Source organism: Aethalodelphis obliquidens, unplaced genomic scaffold (assembly GCF_003676395.1).
Source record: "Aethalodelphis obliquidens isolate GAN/ISIS:26980383/991018 unplaced genomic scaffold, ASM367639v1 scaffold43, whole genome shotgun sequence".
Lineage (NCBI taxonomy): Eukaryota > Metazoa > Chordata > Mammalia > Artiodactyla > Delphinidae > Aethalodelphis > Aethalodelphis obliquidens.
The window spans coordinates 6,782,217-6,804,496 of NW_020837987.1; the positions used below are offsets into that span (position 1 = coordinate 6,782,217).

A 22,280-nucleotide genomic window follows, 5' to 3' on the forward strand; every position below is an offset into this window, starting at 1 on the left:
ATAATATCACAACCACGATACTAAAATTGATATGTACACATCTTTTAAAAACTATACGTGATGAAAAGAGAAATGCACATAAAATCTTTCATGTATGAAGTTGTTTCAAAGAAGTGCACTTCAATGATTGATTTGCGAGCTGAACCAGCTACGTTTTTATGGACACCAATTTTATTTGAAAGATTAGCTGACGAATTTTGAATAAGGTGACTCAGACTTGGATATTTGGTAGACATTTGTAAAAAAAAATGAAGTGATTTTTTAAAACAGTAAAGAAAGCTGACAGTAATTTTGTTAATTTGACTTTCAAGCAAAAAAATTAGAATATTGAAAAACAAGTTATCTGCCACCAAGAACTTGACAGTTTCCCAATACTTACTCCTTTATGATGAGATTGGTGATGATTTTAATGAATGTGATTTTATAATACCATATAATGAAATATGTTGATGGAAGATCTGCCTAATTCACTGAACCAATATTTTCCAATTAGTACATAATGCTGCAAAATCATCTGTGGGTATATTAAAGTATAAGACAGACAAATGGATTTCAAGAGATAAAAGCCAGATTCCACATTATAAGTAACCTTTAAGAAATTACTACTTGTTGATTTTTGGTGTATTATCAAAGGATAATGTTGACAATTACCTGAAAAGGCTATTAAAACACTCCTCTATTTTCTAACTATATCTGTGTCAGGCCAGATTTTATTTATGTCAACAGGTTAAGTACAGGGGCACATATAAAATACCAGCTATATTCTATTACACTGGACATTAAGGAGATTTGCAAAAATACAAAACAATGCCACTCTTCTCACTTTTTTTTTTTTATGGTGGAAAATGTTCACACCCAAGTGAAAGTGAAACACTTTACTTTTCCCCTTTATGTGTGTTGTTTCTAGATGTTTATGGTCTGTAACCCACACTGAAAATACTACACACACACACACACATCAGAAAAAAAGTTACATGTTATAATACCTAACATACTATTAACATCTATGCTTTATATAATTTAAACTAAGCATAGAAGAAACAAATACAAAGAAAATACTTAACACCTACTGACAGATATAAACCTACAATCTGATGTATGCTGATCTATCTAGACAGAACACAAACTTGGGGCATTTTCACTTCTAGAACTAAATGATATAATTAATCTCCTTCATGCTTTTGGCTATGTCTCTTTCTGATTATACTTGGCAATTATTTTTTTCTATTTTTTAAATCAAAGAAGCAGCTTTATGCTTTTAATCATTTCTTCAGTGTGTCTTTTATATTTTGTTAATTTCTGTTACTGTTTACTAATCTCAAGCTAATTTCTTTTTATTGTATTGATTTTTCAAGCTTATTTAATCATAATTTGATTTATTTATCTTTTTACTGTTCTGAAATTTATTTCATTTCTAAGTGGCGTATAATTTTCATTTTTATTTTCTCTTTTAGACAAGAATTACTGTTTCAAAGAGTGCTTACAAATGGCTAGATGGACATATTCATTTTTACAATATCCTAGTATTTAGCCTTTTATTTTGTAGCATTGTAATCAGTGTATTTTGTGATTTCTTCCATTTTAATTCATAAAGTTCAGTTTTGAATGTGATCAAGCTCTGTAACGTAAAGCAAGTATTTAATGTGTGAGTGTGTGTATATCTATTTTAGTAATATGCCAAAATTAATACAAACGGTTATAAAATTTGATATTTTTCTAGTTATTTTATTCTCCTGTTGTTTTATATTAATGATCTGTATTTTTATTTATTAATTTATATTATATGTTTAACTCATGTAAAATTAAATCTGTGATATAAATGTAGGTATAAAGATTATTAATAGAACAAATGCCATTGTGTTCACCCCAGCAGAAGAAATAAGCCTTAATTATTTTTAAAAACTTAGTACTTCCATTTCTGTGATATAATAAATAAATTTATGATCATGTTAGGAAGCATTTCTTCATGTATTTCAATCAAATTTTGCTTAACATATTTCAAAGCTGTTTTATTTAGACCTGTAGAAATTAATAACATTTCTTCCTGATGAATTTTTCCCTTTAAAAACCCATTCAGTGCTTCTAATTAGTCTGCTCTCAATATTGTTGCACTTGCCTTTTTTGGTAGTATTTACTTTTCTCAATTCTTTGTTTTCATCTTGATACTCTTATTTTGTGAATAGAGTGTCCTATTCAACATAGTGCTGGAAGCCATAGTCAGAAACAATTAGGTACAAAAGAGAAATAAAAGGCATCTAAATTGGAAAGGAAGAAGTAAAACTACCTCTGTTTGCAAACATCATTCTATACACAGAAAATCCAGGTGAATCCACAAAGAAACTACTAAGCCTAATAAGTTCAGCAAAGCTACAGAATACAAGATGAACACACAAAAATCAGTTGTATTTTACATATATATATAAATGAACAACTTTGCTGTATACGAGAAACTAACACAACATTGTAAACCAACTATACTTAAAAAAGTATTTTCATACGCCACCAATGAACCATCAGAAAAGGAAATTGAGAAAAACATCCCATTTACAACAGAATCAAAAAGAATAAAATACCTAAGAATAAATATAATGAAAGATGTGAAAAGACTTGTACACTGAAAACTATAAAACATAAAAGAAAAAAACCTATAAAACTATATAATTTGAGAAGACCTCAATAAATGTAAACATATGCCATGTCCATGGATTGGAAGACTTAAAACTGGTAAGATGTCAGTACTACCCAAAGAGATCTACATATTCACTTCAATTCCTGTCAAAATTCTGATGGCCTTTTTGACTAAAATAGAAAAGCTAGTCCCCATATTTATGGAATTGAAAGGGGACTGAAGTAGCCAAAACAATACTGGAAAAGAAAAGCAAAGTTGTAGGACTCCCGCTTCCTGATATCAAAACTAATTACAAAGGTACAGTAATCAAGAGTGCGGTACTGGCATAAATATAAACATATAGACAAACAGAATAGGATTGAGAGCCCCATTAATAAACCTAAACTGCCATGGCCAATAGAATTTTGATAAATGTGCCAAGACCATTTAATGGGGAAAGAACAGTCTGTTACACACATGATGGGACAAATGGATAACCTAATGCAGAAAAATGAAGTTGAACCCCTACCTTAGTCTACATACAAAAATTAATTCAAAATAAATCAACAACTTAAATATAAGAGCTAAGTTGTAAAATTATTAGAAGAAAACAAGAATAAATCTTTATGACCTTCTATTTGGCAGTAGATTCTTGGATTTGACACCAAACATGAGCAAAAAAAAAAAAGATAAATTGGACTTCATAAAAATTAAAACTTTTTGCATCAGAGGATATTAAGAAAGTGAAAGGACAACCTACAGAATGGTAGAAAATATCTGCAAATCATATATCTGATAAGGATTTAGTATCCAGAGTATACAAAGAATTCTTACAGCTCAGAACAACAACAACAACAACAAAACCCCACAATTTAAAAATGGGCAAAGGTCTTGGGAAGACACTTCTCCAAAGAATATATACCAATGGCCAAAAAGCATTTAAAAACATTCATCATCATTGGTCATTCAGGAAAGGCAAATCAAAACCACAGTAAGATACCGCTTCACACTTATTAGGATAGCTGTAATAAACAAAAGATGTTGGCAAGGATGTGGAAAATTGGGAACCTTCATACATTGTTGGTGGCACAATGTAAAATCGTGTGGCTACTATGGAAAACAGTTCGGCAATTCCTCAAAAATGAAACATATAACTATATTACCCAGCAAATCCATTCCTAGGTACATACCCAAAAGAATGGAAAAAAGTACTCAAAAAATACTTGTTCATGAATATTCATAGGAGCACTATACACAGTAGCCAAAAGGTGGAGAGAGCCCAAATGTCCATCAACAGATGAATGGATAAACAAGTTATACTAGATACATACAATGGAATATTATTCAGCCACAAAGTGGAGTGAAGTACTGTACTGATACGTGCTACAACTTAAATGAATTTCAAAAACATTTTGCTAAGTGAAAGAAGCCAAAAGAAAAGGTTACATATTGTATGATTCCTTTTATATGAAATATCCAAAATAAGGAAATCCATAGACAGAAAGCAGATTAAAGTCTACCTGGGAATGGGAGAGGGGGAATGGATAGTGATTACTTAGTGGGTATGGGGTATTCTGAGGTGATGAAAAATTTGAAACTAAGATCGTTTCATAACGTGAATCCATTAAATGCCACCAAATTGTACTTTTTAAAATGGCTAATTTTATGTTAATTTTTTTTTTTCTTTTTTTTCGGTACGCGGGCCTCTCACTGTTGTGGCCTCTCCCGTTGCGGAGCACAGGCTCCGGACGTGCAGACTCAGCGGCCATGGCTCACGGGTCCAGCCGCTCCGCGGCATGTGGGATCTTCCCAGACCGGGGCACGAACCCACATCCCCTGCATCGGCAGGCGGACTCTCAACCACTGCGCCACCAGGGAAGCCCTAATTTTATGTTAATTTTGAATTTCACCTGAAAACAAAAAGTAAATGGATGGAAAAAGATATATCAGAATAAAGTAGACTTCAGAGCAAAGAGATTTTCCAGAGACAGAGAGATACACTACATACTGATAAAAGAAAAACCAGAAAGACGATACCAAACCTAAATATGTATGCACCAAATAATAGAGCTTCAAAATACATGAAGTAAAACCTAACAACTGAGAAATAGACAAATCCAAAATTATACTTGGGGGCTTTAATCCCCCTCTTTGAGTACTTGAAATAATGACTATACAGAAAATTATCAAAGATTTAGAATAAATAGCAGTCAACAGGATCCAATTGACATAGAACACTCCACTCAACCACAGCAGAATACATGTACTTTTCAAGTACCAACAGAATCTATAACAAAATCAACCATATCCTCGGCTATATGATAAACCTCAAAATTGTTTAAATACTTGAAATCATACAGAGTTTCCTCTCCAACCACAGTGGAATCAAACTAGAAATTAGTAACAAATATAGAAAACTCTCAAACCACTTGGAAATGATAAAGGGGACCTTGCAAACATTAACAGGATACATAAATACTATGAACCACTCTCCACCCATAAATTCAATAACTTACATAAAATGGGCCAATTCTTTAAAAAAACAAAAACAAAAACAAAAACTCTCTTACCAAAACTCATGAGATGAACATAATATGAATATTCCTATAAGTATTAAAGAAATTGAATCTACGAAGTGACACCAACAAGGGCCAAATAAGATGTCCCTCACTTGTATGCCCCCTTCAGCAATAATTTGGCATCCACCCATGAACAAAAGTGACTTTGTGGGGTCTTTGTGATCCAGTGAAACCCCAGTGGAGTCCAAGGCTGAGGAGCCATTTTGATAAGGTTTGTTCATACACAGGCAACTGACCCACCAACCATGGTCCTGGCTACAGACCAAGAAACGGCTCTGTACCCCCAAGAATTCAGCTAAAGTCCCATTTGACTTTGGTTCTGTCACCAGTACCATACACTAAGGAACCTGGAAGGATGAACGTGCACCTATGCATTGGGTAATAGACCTCAGTCCCAGCTGTAGACCCTGAATTGGTGTGTGAACAAGTTCTATTCCTTTTCAGCCAGGGTTCAGGAGTCCCTGGAGGTAAGCCCACCAAAGCAATCTGAGCTCAGTCAGATTGTAGATTCTGAAAGACTTATAACTGGGCTCCAGGCCGTCACAGCCACAGTCCATGAAGTCTTGTTGGCACAGGGACTTTGCAGGAGACATTCCCATCTCTGACCCTGTAGATCCTGAAAGGGCCCTCAGCAGCTACAGTCTGTCAACTGTCCTGAGGGTCCAGGTTCCCAGTAGGAGACACTTCATTTCCATCCCCAGAGATCCTGAAAAGGCCCTATACTTGGCTCCAGCTCCTTCCAGCCACAGTCCATGAGCAGCCCTGCTGGCACAGGGACCCTATGGGAGACACATCTGCATCTCAGGAGATCCTGAAATGGCCCTATGCTTGGCTCCAGCCTCTCTAGCCACAGTCAGGGAGCAGTCCAGCTAATCCAGGGACCTGGCAGGAGAAACACCCATCTGTACCTCCACAGCCAGGTTTGTAGACCTCAATTTTAGCTGTGGAAACTGAAACAGCCCTGGGGCTTGGTTGTAGCCCCTCTCAGCCACAGTCCAGAGCCCGTCCTTACCACCCAGGGGCCCATCCAGTGACTAAGTAGCAGCCCTTCCAGGGACCTGATGGGAGCCACACCCATCCAAATGGTATAGCTACATTGAAAGACAGTTTGACAGTTTCTTATAAAACTAATACTCTTACCATATGATCTAGCAATCATGCTTCTTCATATTTACCCAAAGGAGTTGAAAACTTAGGTCCACACAAAAACCTGCATAGTTATGTTTATAGCAACTTTATTCAAAATTGCCAAAATTTGGAAGCAACCAAGATGTCCTTCAGTAGATGAATGGCTAGATAAACTCTAGTACATCCAGACAGTGGAGTATTTTTCAGCATTAAAAAGAAATGAGTTACCAAGTCACAAAAAGGCATGGAGAAATTTAAATGTATATTACTAAATGAAAATCTGAAAAGGCCATGTACTTCCAACCACATGACATTTCAGAAGAGGCAAAACTATGGAGACAGCAAAAAGATGAGTGGTTGCTAGGGGTTAGGGAGGAGGGCTGAATAGACAGGACGCAGAGGATTTTTAGGGTAGTCAAACCATTCTGCATGATACTACAATTGTGGATACATATCATTATATATTTGTCAAAACCCATAGACTGTACAACACTAAAAGTGAATTGTAATGTAAATTACGGACTTTGGGTGATAATGATGTGTCAATGTAGGTTCACCAATTGTAACAAAGGTACCACTGAGATTTGGAATGTGGTAGTGGGGGTGGTTGTACACGTTTTGGAACAGGGAGTATATGGGAACTCTCTTGTACTTGGCGCTCAGTTTTGCTGTGAACCTAAAACTGTTCCAAAAATTAGTCCATTTTTTTAAATCATGAAAAGTTCTGTCTTTAAAGCATTAGAAATTTAAAATTATACTGGTAATTTTTTTCCTTGAAAATTTGAAACGAGTTCACCAGTGAACTCTCCAAACCTGGTAGCTTCTGGGAGTTAAGCATTTTGATACTTCTTTGATTTCTTCCATAGTTATTAGCCTTTTAGTTTGTTTATACCTTTAGAGTCAACTTTTATAATACAAGCATAACATCTATTTCTAGCAGATATTCATATTTATTTTTATACACTTATACAGATTTATATATGAGTAATAACTCTTGTAACACCTTTTGTATTTCTGGTTATTCCCCCCCCCTTTTTTTTATTTTTGTGTTTGTGCTTCTTCTATTCTTTTTGATAATATTAGTAGGTGATTTATCTATTTTATTTTATTTTCTAACGCCAGATTTTGGATTGATATATTTATGCTACAGTTTTAAATTTCATTTATTTCTGTTCTTTTATATATTACTTTTTCATTAGTTTCATTATGTTCTCCTACTTATATGATCTGAACACAAATCAAAACAGTAGTGTAATATTTTTCCCTTCAGATTTTTACAAATGTAAAATATTGAGTATCAGTAAGATGTCAGGAAAAAGAAGCATTGCCAGATTTAGCAAATAAAAATGCAGGATGCTCAGTTTAATTTGAATTTGTGATAAACAGTGACTAATTTGTCAGTATATCCCAAGTATTGAAACTCGGAGTATATGGCAATCCTGAGCAAGAGGCATTGTCAAGCTTTGTTGGTGCAATTAAGTTAGTATAGTCTTTCTGAAGGGCAATTTGGCAAGATCTAAAGTATTTAAAATGTATTCAGAGAATCTTTTTCCTTATCTCTCATAAGGAAACTCTTGCTCATATGTACAAGTATAATACGTGTGACTGCTGATTGGAGCATTGTCTATAATAGAGAATTCCTGGAAATATCCTCATACTCAAGTATCAGGGAATTTTTTTTTTTTTTTTTTTTTTTTGCGATACGCGGGCGTCTCACTGCTGTGGCCTCTCCCGTTGCGGAGCACAGGCTCCGGACGCGCAGGCTCAGCGGCCATGGCTCACGGGCACAGCCGCTTCGCGGCATGTGGGATCTTCCCGGACCGGGGCACGAACCCGTGTCCCCTGCATCGGCAGGCGGACTCTCAACCACTGCGCCACCAGGGAAGCCCGGGAATTCTTTAAAAAGATATGATACTCCCAAATAAAGTATACCCACACTTATAGTTCAGCTCTGTGTGTGGAATATTACCAAGAGAGTAAATTAAGAAAGTGAACGTTAGAGCATTGCTCATGTTTCCCACTTATGGAAATAAACTACCTATGCAAGTGTATGTGTGTGTGTGTGTGTGTGTGTGTGTGTGTGTGTGTGTGTGTGTGTACAAATGCACAGAATTGAAGATGCTCACTAAATAGTTAGCAGAGATTACCCTTGGGGAAGAGATTGACTTGGTAAGGAGTACTGAGGGAAATCTGACTTTTGACTTTATACTCTTTTGCATCCTCTGGATTCTACCCAGCCATAAAATATTAATTAATTATAGTAACTAAAATTAGACAGCCTGCCCATACCAAGGGTTAGCAAGGATCTGGAGGATTTGGAACTCTCACACACTGCTGGTGAGAATGTAAAATGGTACAACTAATTTGGGGAATAGTTTGGCAGTTTCTTTAAAAATTAAACATACAGGGCTTCCCTGGTGGCGCAGTGGTTGAGAGTCCGCCTGCCGATGCAGGGGACACGGGTTCGTGCCCCGGTCCGGGAAGATCCCACATGCTGCGGAGCGGCTGGGCCCGTTAGCCATGGCCGCTGAGCCTGCGCGTCTGGAGCCTGTGCTCCGCAACGGGAGAGGCCACCACAGTGAGAGGCCCGCGTACCTCAAAAAATAAAAAAAATTAAACATACACTAACCAAATGATCCAGCCATTTTACTCATAGATATTCACCTGAGAGTAATTAAAACATACATCTAGAAAAAGAGTTTTACAGGTATGCTCCTAGGAGCTTTATTTGTAATACCCCCAAAGTGGAAACAACCCAAATATCCACCAACAGATGCATCTCAAAATAATTATGCTGAGTGTAAGACGACAGACAAAAAAGGAGTATATGCTATATGATTCCATTTATAGAAAGCTCTAGAAAATGAAAACTAATCTACAGTGACAGAATATATATTCACTACCTTGCTACTAGTGATTATATATACTATATAATATATATTTTGAATTATATTGAATATATTTTTCTATTATTCTATATTTACACAAGCCAGGTAATATCAAAATTATATACTTTAAATATGTGCAGGTAATTGTATGTCAAATATGTTGGGGAAAAACCCATTAAAAACAAAAATGCCTTTTGCTGTCCTTATGGAAGATGTTTGTGGTAAATTGCAAATGGGCACACATTCTTTGGATATGAAGTAGAGATGAGCCTTCCCAACTGAGGCTCCCTTCACCAACCAGCTTATCAGGTGTCATGTAAGTAATGCATTCCTAGGCCATCCCAAACCACCTGGCCCTAACTGAATTTTAAGGTTGAGTCCAGGTGAGACCAGCAGGAAAACCATTCAGGTGATAGCTAATCAATCACTGTTGTTTCAAGCCTCTAAGTTTTGGACAGGTTTGTTACACAGCAAAGGATAATTGATACAGTTTTCAATTTCATTCTTTTTCCTCTGTAATCACTTCCCTTACCAACTATATTCTTTCATTTAACCCTGGTGTTGGAAATTTTTTTCTATAAAGGGCCTTTTAATAAAATTTTAGGCTCTGTTGGCCATACAATCTCTACCATACAACTCTCTTCTTGCAGGAAAGCAACCATAGAAAATACATAAACAAATGTGCACAGCTTTGTTCCAGTAACACTTTATTTACAAAATCAAGCAGTGGACTGAATTTGGCTCAGAGGCTGTCGTTTGCTGAACCCTGGTTTAACTTAAAAAGTTGGACTTCAATATTTCAAAATTAATAATTTGTATCCTGGGCTAACTTTTGTCCTCCAATTTCCACATGATAGCCACAGTAATAATTTTCACAGTTATTGCTTTGATGGAAGAAATTTTTACATGTTAAGGTATGGGGAAGTCATTCTGGCTTATACACGATATGGCTTGAACTTTATGTTAACGAGAACAGCCTGTCTCATGGCCTGTCAAACATGCATTTTGTACATCTCCTTTAACCATTAAAGAAAAGAATACATTTACCAGATTGCTTAGAAGGTCCACTTTGAAGATAGGGATAAATGCCCACCCCCCTCCATGATGTCAATGCTAGTACTCCTTTGAAGATAAGGCTCCCTTCCCAGACACCAAGGTCATGCTGACTCATTATGTATGTGCTAATCTGTCTCTTTGGAAAACTTGAAGGAGTGTAACCCTGTCCTTTTGATATTTGTTCTGATAAGATATGAAGCTGGGCTGAAAACCATGCTTCTCTGGAGAAATTTCTTCCTTGGTGGAGGCAGCATTCCTGGGCTACAGTCCTCAGTTTGGTGCAATCAAAACTCTCTTCTATTCTTATTATAGATTATGTATTGATTATTTGCATGAACAGCTTCAGGTACTAAAACAGTGTTCTCTTTACAGTGTTTGTTTTTTATCTAAACTACACTATTGAAAATTGTACACTTCAAACATTCATTATGAAAATTTCAAACATATGAAAATATTTGAGAATACTATAATAAGCCTGCCCATGTACCTATTTCTCAGTTTTAGCAATTATAAATACTTCCAATCTTGTTTTATCTATTTCTCCACCAACATTTTTCCTGGAAGAGTTTAAAGCAAATCCCAGATAACATTTTTAATGATAAATTCTCCCATGTATCTATCTAATATGTAAAAACTTAAAAATACCTAGCTAAGCAGCCTAATACACCTAATAATAAGATTGTTTTTAATGTTGTATAATAAAAAGTCAATGTTCAAATTTCTCCGATTGTGATAACTGCTTTCTCACAGAGAAAAATACTGATCCAAGCAAGGTCCATCTATTGCATTCAGTTCACATGGTCCTAAGTATTTTGGGTTTGTTTCTTCCATAACAGTTCTTCTCCTTCCATTTTACTCCATATCCTTGGTTTAGCAAAAGTTTAAATATTCTGAAACAAATTCCAGACATCATTAGACGGTTAATACTTCAGCATGTGTCTCTGAAAATTAGAATTATTTTTCCTCCTTGGCCGCTTCCCTGGTTACCTAACAAAACTAACAATAATGCCCCAACAAAATCTAATTTTCAGTTTAGGTTAAAATATACATAATGTTTCTCAAAATGTCTTTTGCAGGTGACTTGTGCAAACCAGAACCCAGTTAAAGCCCACACATGGTATTTCAGGTATGAATTGTCTCTTCTTTTTGATTTAGCACTGTTCTGACCTCACCATTTAACAAATTTCTTCGTGAAACGGACTTGCTGCAAACTAAGACAGTTTCTGTGTGACCTAATCCTGAATTCTAAGTGAACCCCAGATATCGGGACCCTAATATGAGGCATACGAAAGAAAAACATATTCATACCTCTCTGCCTCAAAGGCCTACCTCCCGTCAAGGTCCTAGCTCCCCACTTTCGCTTCCGGGGAGCCTGCAGTCCACCCGCCCTCCATCAACCCACCAACCAGCTTGAAGCACAGCAGCCCACGTGATGCGCTTGCGCATGCGCCTCGCGTACTTGGAACTAGCTGCCGGAAAGGGGTTTCGAAACCGGCCTTTCCTGCAGCTGGGGGGCTCAGAGGCAGCTTATTATTTATTTTATTTTATTTTATTTATTTTTATTTTTGGCTGCATTGGGTCTTCGTTGCTGTGCGTGGGCTTTCTCTAGTTGTGGCGAGCAGGGGCTACTCTTCGTTGCGGTGCGCGGGCCTCTCATTGTGGTGGCTTCTCTTGTTGTGGAGCACAGGCTCTAGGCACGCGGGCTTCAATAGTTGTGGCACGTGGGCTCAGTAGTTGTGGCTCGCGGGCTCTAGAGCGCAGGCTCAGCAGTTGTGGGGCATGGGCTTAGTTGCTCTGCGACATGTGGGATCTTCCCCGACCAGGGATCAAACCCGTGTCCCCTGCATTGGCAGGTGGATTCTTAACCACTGCACTACCAGGGAAGCCCTCAGAGGCATTTTAAACTCATGTGGGTGCTGGAGGCTCTTCCTCTGACTGGAGTACTGGAAGTTAGTGCCACTGGCCTTGTGGCCCCTCTCGACTCTCGTTTTTCCATCAGCTGAGGTCTGGGAAGTGCCAGCGTCTTCTGCAATCCTCGGCTTCATTTTGCGGCCTTGGACAGGCCCCTCTTCAGCTGGTACAGAAGGCCTTTCTCCCAGCACCTCTCATTTCTTTTCAGTTCCTCAGATCTGCGTTTTGGAGGCTATGCTCATCTCTGGGAAAGCTCTCAGGGAAACGTGAAAATGGCTGATAGGCTCAGGAGAATTAGAAGAAAGGTGGGTATTTACTGAAATTTCACCCTCACTGTCCTTTGGTACATCCATTTCCTTCTCCTGCCCTGGACACTGCCTTGTGGTCAGTCTGAACTGCTCTGATCTTGGAGCCTGCTGGGGCAGCTCTCTCTGCTCCATCCGTGTGGCATTTCACAAAGTGGTTTCCTTTGAACAGCACAGATGGAGCATTTAAAGAAAAAATAGGTAGGTAACTAATAAGGACCTACTACATAGCACAGGGAACTCTACTCAGTACTCTATAATGGTTTATATGGGAAAAGAATCTAAAAAAGGAGTGGATATACGTATATGTATAACTGATTCACTTTACTGTATACCTGAAACTAACATAATATTATAAATCAACTATACTCCAATAAAATTTCTTTTAAAGTATAATAAATCTAAGTTAAATGATAAACAAACACACAAACAAAAAAATAGGGATGTCAGTGCTTAAATGCCAGTGGCGGTTGATGTAGGAGGAGGGCAGAGGTATCAGAGACTCCCTTGGGCTGGAGAAGTGTGGGAGGACTTGCAGGGGGAACGGGCAGACTGCCTTCCAGGATTTGGTAGACTAGAGAAGACATGCCAGGGGGAAAGAGGAAGGCAGGAAATACACTGCCCTTGCCAAAGTTTTGGAGAGTGTCATGGCCTGTGGGCTTATTTAAGGTTGATTTTTTTTTTTTTTAAGCAGACCAGCTGAAGATACAATAGCTGTACACATGTCCACCAGGGAGGGACTTGGTTTGATGAAAACAGTTATTAAGTTAGAATGAGTTTTCAGCATTAATAATAGGGAATTTTCACCTAAAAATCTGGATAATCTGTTTCTCTGTCAACAGGTCATTCTTACCGTGCTTGGTCCACATTCTGGGTTGGCGAAGTTTCCAATTAGACGTGGCCTGCCAAGTCCACAAGTGGTAGCAAGTTCCACTTCCTACCTTTCCCTTTGCTCCGCTGGACACTGAGGTGGAAACCACTGACCAAATCCCTCCCTCCTTGCCTCACTCCTTGACTTTCCCCTGCCTGGCCTGGGAAGTTCTTTTTGGATTCACCACCTCTTAGCTTAGGTGGGCACAGGTCAGCCAGAGTCTGAATGCCAGGCTGGAGTGGGGACTGTACCTTAGAGTAAGCTGTGTTTTGAAGGTTTGTGATAAAGGCTTTGATATGCTTAAATCCATGATTTGGGTAAAGATACTAAAGGGGCCAAAGGACAAACTGTCTTACCCTTGGAATTGGTTTGATGAAATTAACTTACCTGGATGCATTTAACATTTACTGAACAAGTACGTAGATAGCATGCTAAGCACTTTTGTACTGATTATCTCCAGAAAAGATGCACTGTGGTTTTGATGTAGAGTGGTTTACTACTCATATCTCCCTTGATTATACTATGTTCAGATATTTTGCAGAGAAAGCGCTCTTCACTTGATTCTAATTTCCTTTCTGTGGTGGAGATTTACATGTTTTTAGACAGGTTAAAACGAATCAGTTTAGATGTCAGCCAACACTTATAGCTCAGAGTTCCTCATTTGTATGATATTTCATTCTTCTTTTTTAATTGAAGTATAGTTGATGTACAATATTGTGTTAGTTTCAGGTGTACAGCAAAGTGATTCAGTTTTTTATATATCTGTATATCTCTCTATATACATTTTTCATATTATTTTTTATTATAGGTTATTATAAGATATTGAATATAAGTCCCTGTGATTGTTTCTTATCTATTTTATGTATAGTAGTTTGTATCTGTTAATCCCATGATCCTAATTTATGCCTCCCCGCTCCCTCTCCCCTTTGGTAACCATACATTTGTTTTCTTTTTTTTAACATCTTTATTGGAGTATAATTGCTTTAAAATGTTGTGTTAGTTCCTGCTGTATAACAAAGTGAATCAGCTATATGTATACATATATCCCCATATCCCCTCCCTTTTGTGCCTCCCTCCCTCCCTCCCTATCCCACCCCTCTAGGTGGTCACAAAGCACCAAGCTGACCTCCCTGTGCTATGCAGCTGCTTCCCGCTAGCTATCTATTTTACATTTGGTAGTGTATATATGTCCATGCCACTCTCTCACTTCTTCCAGCTTATCCTTCCCCCTCCCCGGGTCCTCAAGTCCATTCTCCACATCTACGTCTGCGTCTTTATTCCTGTCCTGCCCCTAGCTTCTTCAGAAGCTTTTTTTTTTTTTAGATTCCATATATATGTGTTACCATACAGTATTTGTTTTTCTCTTTTTGACTTACTTCACTCTGTATGACAGACTCTAGGTCCATCCACCTCACTACAAATAACTCAGTTTCATTTTTTTATGGCTGAGTAATATTCCATTGTATATATGTGCCACATCTCCTTTATCCATTCATCTGTCGATGGACACTTAGGTTGCTTCCGTGTTCTGACTATTGTAAATAGAGCTGCAATGAACATTGTGGCACATGACTCTTTTTGAACTATGGTTTTCTCAGGGTATATGCCCAGTAGTGGGATTGCTGGGTCATATGGTAGTTCTATTTTTAGTTTTTTAAGAAACCTCCGTACTGTTCTCCATAGTGGCTGTACCAACTTACATTCCCACCAACAGTGCAAGAGGGTTCCCTTTTCTCCACACTCTCTCCAGCATTTATTGTTTGTAGATTTTCTGATGATGGCCATTCTGACTGGTGTGAGATGACACCTCACTGTGGTTTTGATTTGCATTTCTCTAATGATTGGTGATGTTGAGCATCCTTTCATGTGTTTGTTGTCAATCTGTATATCTTCTTTGGAGAAATGTCTATTTAGATATTCTGCCCATTTTTGGATTGGGTTATTTGGTTTTTTTTTTGGTATTGAACTGCATGAGCTGCTTGTATATTTTGGAGATTAATCCTTTTAGCCATGGCAATCAGAGAAGAAAAAGAAATAAAAGGAATCCAAATCGGAAAAGAAGAAGTAAAACTGTCACTGTTTGCAGACAACATGATACTATACATAGAGAATCCCAAAGATGCTACCAGAAAACTACTAGAGCTAATCAATGAGTTTGGTAAAGTAGCAGGATACAAAATTAATGCACAGAAATCTCTTGCATTCCTATACACTAACGATGAAAAATCTGGAAGAGTTATTAAGGAAACACTCCCCTTTTTTTGAATTTTATTTTATTTATTTTTTTATACAGCAGGTTCTTATTAGTCATCCATTTTATACACATCATTGTATACATGTCAATCCCAATCTCGCAATTCATCACACCACCACCACCACAACCACCCCGCCACTTTCCCCCCTTGGTGTCCATACATTTGTTCTCTACATCTGTGTCTCAATTTCTGCCCTGCAAACCGGTTCATCTATAGCACTTTTCTAGGTTCCAAATATATGCGTTAATATGCGATATTTGTTTTTCTCTTTCTGACTTACTTCATTCTGTATGACAGTCTCTAGATTCATCCACATCTCTACAAATGACCCAATTTTGTTCCTTTTTATGGCTGAGTAATATTCCATTGTATATATGTACCACATCTTCTTTATCCATTTGTCTGTCGATGGGCATTTAGGTTGTTTCCATGACCTGGCTATTGTAAATAGTGCTGCAATGAACATTGGGGTGCATGTATGTTTTCAAGTTAGAGTTTTCATCTTTTCCAGATATTTACCCAGGAGTGGGATTGCTGGATCATATGATAGCTCCACTTTTAGTTTTTTTAAGGAACCTCCATACTGTTTTCCATAGTGGCTGCACCAATTTACTTTCCCACCAACAGTGTAGGAGGGTTCCCTTTTCTCCACACCCTCTCCAGCATTTATTATTTGTAGACTTTTGAATGATGGCCATTCTGACCCATGTGAGGTGATACCTCATTGTAATTTTGATTTACATTTCTCTAATGATTAGCGATGTTGAAAATCTTTTCATGTGCCTGTTGCCATCTGTATGTCTTCTTTGGAGAAATGTCTGTTTATGTCTTTTGCCCATTTTTTTATTCGGTGGTTTGTTTTTTGATAATGAGCTGTGTGAGCTGTTTGTATATTTTGGATATTAAGCCCTTGTCTGTCACATCATTTGCAGATATTTTTTCCCATGTTGTAGGCTGTCTTTTCATTTTGTTGATGGTTTTCTTTGCTGTGCAAAAGCTTTTAAGTTTGATGAGGTTCCATTTGTGTAGTTTTGCTTTTTTTTCTTTTTAAACATCTTTATTGGAGTATAATTGCTTTACAATGGTGTGTTAGTTTCTGCTTTATAACAAAGTGAGTCAGTTATACATATACATATGTCCCCATATTTCTTCCCTCCTGCATCTCCCTCCCTCCCACCCTCCCTCTCCCACCCCTCTAGGTGGTTACAAAGCACAGAGCTGATCTCCCTGTGCTATGCGACTGCTTCCTACTAGCTATCTATTTTAAGTTTGGTAGTGTATATACGTCCATGACACTCTCTCACTTTGTCCCAGCTTACCCTTCCACCTCCCCGTATCCTCAAGTCCATTCTCTAGTAGATCTGTGTCTTTGTTCCCGTCTACAGCCATACCACCCTGAATGTGCTGGATCTCGTCTGTATTTTTGCTTTTATTTCTTTTGCCTTGGAAGACTGATCTAAGAAAATATTGCTATGATTTATGATGTCACAGAATGTTTTGCCTGTGTTCTCTTCTAGGGGTTTTATGGTATCATGTCTTATATTTAGGTCTTTAAATGATTTTGAGTGTATGTTTGTATATGGTGTTAGAGTGTTTTAATTTCATTGATTTAGATGTAGCTCTCCACCTTTCCCAACACCACTTCTTGAAGAGACTGTCTTTTCTCCATTGTATATTCTTGCCTCCTTTGTCACAGATTAACTGATAAGGTGTGTGGGTTTATTTCTGGGCTGTCTATTCTTTTCCATTGATCTACATATCTGTTTTTGTGCCAGTACTACAGTTTTGATTACTGTAGCTTAGTAATATAGTCTGAAGTATGGAAGGGTTATGCCTCCAGCTTTGTTCTTTTTCCTCAGGATTGCTTTGGGAATTCTGGGTCTTTTGTGGTTCCATGTAAACTTTAGGAGTATTTGTTCTAGTTCTGTGAAAAATGTCATGGGTATTTTGATAGGGATCACATTAAATCTGTAGATTGTTTTGGGTAGTATGGTCATTTAAAAAATATTAATTCTTCCAATCCAAGAGCATGGGATATCATTCTTTGAATCATATTCCATTTTCCTTATCAGTGTTTTATAGTTTTCAGCATATAGGTCTTTAACCTATATGAAATCCCCATGAATTAAGACAAGAGTTGAGTCAGAGTAAATGACAGTGAGCCAGGAACTATTTTCTTTGAGGAATGATGGGATTTGACCCTGCAATTTATAGAAGACTGCATGCAGGTCTGTACTATAGCCCACCCTCATCTCTCATGTGTAAGGATTTTAAAGCATTCAGTGTGTATCATATACATTTTTGTTTTTGATTGAATCTTCAGTTTTGTTTGTTGTTTGCTATTTTTTCTTATGCGTAAAAACTCTATGTTCTTTAAAATATAGTAAAATCTGAAGTAGCTAAGGTAGAGTTTAAAAAACTAGGATTATTGCAGACACTCAAAATTACCTTTCTTGGAGCTACACCAGAAACACTACTATAGACAATCCTTAAATTAAGACTTTTTATTAATGCCCTTAATAAAAAGTTTTCTCTGTGATAAAAGTGGCATACACAATCATACTCATAAAGGGTTTCTCATTTTAGAGGTTGGTGAATTTCGGGATGTTTCCATTGACTTCTCTCAGGAGGAGTGGGAATTCCTGGACCCTGCTCAGAGGGACTTGTACAAAGGTGTGATGTTGGAGAACTAAAGCAACCTGGTTTCACTGGGTAAGTATATCATTCTTTCTAAACTCAAAATAAGAGTTCCATATTCCTTTGTTTGCTACGTTATGACTCGGGGGGAAATTATGATTTGTATGCCAGTATGTTTCCTATACTCTGAAGCTTTAGGTGCTTTGTGGAATTAGAAATGGGCAGGTTCATGTTGCCTGTTTCATAATGTTCAGAATGCTGGGACCTTGATCTTACCTATTCTTCAGATGATTTTCTTATCCTTATTTGGCCATTAGTTTTAAATTTTTGATTTATATTAAGTCTCCTTAAGCATGGTAAAAATTCTGATTTTGAACATCCATCCCATGGTGATTCATTTTGAGAACGTTGGACATGGGTCCCTGGAATCTGCATTCTGATAGAGTTGGCTGGGGATAGTATTGTGTGAAAAAGAATTCTAGGGTAGCTATAACTCTCCTTATTCTGGGTTATCAAAGCATTGCTTCCCAATTCTGGGAAGTTCATGGCATTGATAAGTTCTTTTTCTTCTCTCAAGCAGGAACCAGAAGGCCTAAACCATCTGTAATCTCCTTACTTGAGAATGGGAAAGAGCCATGGCTGGAAGAGAGAATGGTGACAGGAACCACAAGCTTAGGTAAGTGAAAAGGAGTGAGGCAGGAGTAACACATCAGCTGATCAGAGAGGAGACCTGAGGTGAAGTGTCAGCTTATATTTTTTGACCATCTAAAGGAATCTTACTGTTAACATCTTTGGAGAAATTCTTCTCTTAGGTGGTTCTTATCTCCAAATTACAGTCTTCATATTCCTTTTATGGTAATCTCTTTGCTATGTAAAGCAATATTCTTTATTTTTGGTGTCTCACAAAGGCATTACTGTGTACTATTCCAGTAGCTAAATTTAAAAAGTTTTTAAAAAAATGCTCCACAGAAAACTATGTAGTAGAAGAGGTGAATTTTTTAAAAATTAATTAATTTATTTTTGGCTGCGTTGGGTCTTTGTTGCTGCGCATGGGTTTTCTCTAGTTGCAGTGAGCGGGGGCTACTCTTTGCTGCAGTGCGTGGGCTTCGCACTGTGGTGGTTTCTCTTGTTGAAGAGCATGGGCTCTAGGCACGGGCTTCAGTAGCTGTGGTGCTCGGGCTTATTTGCTCCACAGCATGTGGGATCCTCCTGGACCAGGGCCCAAACCCGTGTCCCCTGCATTGGCAGGCAGATTCCTAACCACTGCGCCACCAGGGAAGTCCCAAAAAGGTGAATTTTTATACTTCAGCATTATTTACTTTACCTATTTCACCCATATGTTTCAATTAGGAATTTCAGTGTCAAAATTTCAGCAAACAAAAATTAGTTTAAATAATGCATAATTTTTTGACTCCTCAACCTGTTAGATGACAGAAACTGAATTTCTGTCACATCTGGAAAAACCTAAGAAATTCAGTATTTCTTTAGCCAATTCAGGGTCTTTTCACCACTCCCTTCCCCACACAGTTAGGCTCTGAATTTACCTAGATTGAGCTCATAAAATGTAATAACATGCATTTAATTTATCGGGCTATTATTTTAATGTAATCCATTCACATTGCTCTCTGATGACATCTGTAGGAGCCGTCTGATCCTTATTTATCAGTCTTCAATCATCACAGCTATAGCCCTTGTTCCTAAATCTAGGACTTTTATCAGTTCTGTTTCTACTGTACTTCTCAAACATTATCAGAAGCATGAGAAAAACTGGCTTCTGGCCTAATGCATGTAGGATCTCTGCAGACCTATAATGTCAGGCCTTCCCTGCCTAGACATGTCCATAGCTATGTCTTCTCTACTGAATTGTTCACTTTATGAGTTGGGGAGATTCTAGGCACATCATTATCCATTCCTGGGGAAGAAAACATCTCTTATTTAAACCCCAAACACTATGTGGCTGTTTTATTATTGACTTAAAGTACTTACCTTGATGGTTATAGTCGTGTAGGTTTAACCTGCATGCTTCATTCAGATTTCTGTTCACTCATCAAGTACATAGCTTCATTCAGTCAAGGGTGAGCGGGAAAGACTGACTCTGCCAGATACCCGTTCTCTTAATGCCTTGGGATGCAGCAGGGAGAAATTACATTTGTAAATCTAAAGTTGAGCCTTTTGGATTGTGTTCCCCTGGTTCTCTTATAAGAATACGCTCTTGATGTGCTCTAAGACCCCTGGCATTTTGTCCGAGAGGCAAAGGCTCATTAAGTCTGAGAAAATGGTAGTGATAAAATCATACTGCTTAATATATTGTGGTATTACCCTGGCACACATAGATGGGATCCTTAGAGTTGATGTAGCATAGGATCACAAGAGAAAAATGGTGAAGATGATATGACTGTCTCAGTTTAGAAGATGGAGCAAACAAACAAAAAAAAAATAGGAGAAAGAGCATGATAGGTTCCTGAAATCACATTTCTGCTCTCTGGAATAAGGAAGTGATCAGCAATGTCACAGGTTGCTGACATAAGGAATGGGATGAAAACATGTTTATGTGACTGTGATGAAAACTTGTGGCTGTTGGTGAGTTTAAATTTTTCATTGTTTTGGGAACAATGCATATATGTGTGACTTTTATACACACATGCACACTTTTTTTTTTTCCTGTGGTACGCAGGCCTCTCACTGTTTTGGCCTCTCCCGTTGCGGAGCACAGGCTCCAGACACGCAGACTCAGCAGCCATGGCTTACGGACCTAGCTGCTCCGCGGCATGCGGGATCTTCCCGGACCAGGGCACGAACCTGTGTCCCCTGCATCAGCAGGCGGACTCTCAACCACTGCGCCACCAGGGAAGCCCAACATTCACACTTTTAATAGGCATTCCCTTTAAGCTGGCAATCTCATGTCTAAAAAGTTCTCTTAGACAAATCATCATCATGCATAAATATATGACACAGTGTTTTTGTCCAAAGTGTTTTTATAGAATCAGTCAATCAAAGTAAATTCCAATAGTGCAATGCTATATCCTTTAAATACAGTGATGCTGATCTATAATCAGTTTCCATTGGAATGTGTCCATAATGTACTGTTGAGTATATGACCACTTATAGACTGTCCATATCTGTCCATTCTGTCCACACACGATATAAGTTTGCCAGTGCACATATACATACCCATATTGCTTAAATTCAATTCACTTTTGGTCAACATCACTTATTGCTTTGTTGGGATTTTATGTGGGTTTTTTTTTTAACATCTTTATTGGGGTATAATTGCTTTACAATGGTGTGTTAGTTTCTGCTTTATAACAAAGTGAATCAGTTATACATATACATATGTTCCCATATCTCTTCCCTCTTGCATCTCCCTCCCTCCCAACCTCCCTATCCCACCCCTCCAGGCGGTCACAAAGTACCGAGCTGATCTCCCTGTGCTATGCGGCTGCTTCCCACCAGCTATCTACCTTACGTTTGGTAGTGTATATATGTCCGTGCCTCTCTCTCGCTTTGTCACAGCTCACCCTTCCCCCTCCCCATATCCTCAAGTCTGTTCTCTAGTAGGTCTGTGTCTTTATTCCTGTCTTACCACTAGGTTCTTCATGAAATTTTTTTTTCTTAAATTCCATATATATGTGTTAGCATACGGTATTTGTCTTTCTCTTTCTGACTTACTTCACTCTGTATGACAGACTCTAGGTCTATCCACCTCATTACAAATAGCTCAATTTCGTTTCTTTTTATGGCTGAGTAATATTCCATTGTATATATGTACCACATCATCTTTATCCATTCATCCGATGATGGACACTTAGGTTGTTTCCATCTCCGGGCTATTGTAAATAGAGCTGCAATGAATATTTTGGTACATGACTCTTTTTGAATTATGGTTTTCTCAGGGTATATGCCCAGTAGTGGGATTGCTGGGTCATATGGTAGTTCTATTTTTAGTTTTTTAAGGAACCTCCATACTGTTCTCCATAGTGGTTGCACCAATTCACATTCCCACCAACAGTGCAAGAGGGTTCCCTTTTCTCCACACCCTCTC

The 22,280-nt window shown here is 37.9% G+C and overlaps 1 long non-coding RNA gene across 1 annotated transcript; it reads left to right on the forward strand.

Annotated features, from left to right (window-relative positions):
- The first annotated feature begins 11,374 nt into the window (after positions 1-11,374).
- Positions 11,375-19,003, forward strand: LOC113605623 (uncharacterized). The gene is made up of 4 exons (XR_003427287.1): positions 11,375-11,385; positions 12,379-12,475; positions 18,188-18,313; positions 18,819-19,003. It is a non-coding gene; the product is annotated as an uncharacterized LOC113605623 (long non-coding RNA).
- Positions 19,004-22,280: the final 3,277 nt, after the last annotated feature.